The sequence below is a fragment of the Macaca mulatta genome, chromosome 4, assembly GCF_049350105.2.
Source record: "Macaca mulatta isolate MMU2019108-1 chromosome 4, T2T-MMU8v2.0, whole genome shotgun sequence".
NCBI classification, from domain to species: Eukaryota; Metazoa; Chordata; class Mammalia; order Primates; family Cercopithecidae; genus Macaca; species Macaca mulatta.
In genome coordinates, this window is record NC_133409.1 from 114,425,753 (window position 1) to 114,426,375 (window position 623).

General features: G+C 35.3%; 1 non-coding gene across 1 annotated transcript; it reads right to left on the reverse strand.

The window, feature by feature from the left end:
* Window positions 1-282: 282 nt before the first annotated feature.
* LOC114677785 (U6 spliceosomal RNA) lies at window positions 283-389 on the reverse strand. The gene has a single exon (XR_003729231.1). It is a non-coding gene; the product is annotated as a U6 spliceosomal RNA (small nuclear RNA).
* Between the last annotated feature and the right edge of the window lie 234 nt (window positions 390-623).

Below are 623 nucleotides of genomic sequence, written 5' to 3' on the forward strand. Positions count from 1 at the left end.
GGATAGTTAATTCTTCTTGTTGAATTGAACCCTTTATCATTATGTAATGTACTTCTTTGTCTTTTTTTTTTTTTTATCTTTGTTGGTTTAAAGTATGTTTTGTCTGAAATTAGAATAGCAACCCTTGCTTTTTTCTGCTTTTCATTTCTTTGGTAGATTTTTCTGCATCCCTTTACTTTGAGCCTGTGGATGTCATTGGATGTGAGATGGGTATCTTGAAGACAGCATCCATTGAGTTTTGCTTCTGTATCTAACTTATCTCTCTGTGCCTTTCAATTAGGAAAAAATATGGAATACTTCGTGAGTTTGCATGTCATTCTTGTGCAGGGGCCAAACTAATCTTTTCTGTATTATTCCAATGTTAGCATATGTGCTGCCAAAGCAAGCACTACCTAAATGATTTTTAAAGTTGCCCTAACATCCCCTGCTTCACTCTATTCATTCACAAAGGAAGATGTGCTCCTTCTCTGGTTGAAAGACTACTCATCAAAATAGAATCGTTATTACACTTTCTTCTGACTTCACATAAAATTGGCTCCAGCAATATTCCCTCACTCCCCTTTATTTCCACTTAAACCTTTAAATGTAGTCAGTCTTTAAATGTAGTCAGGATTCTCCTTCAG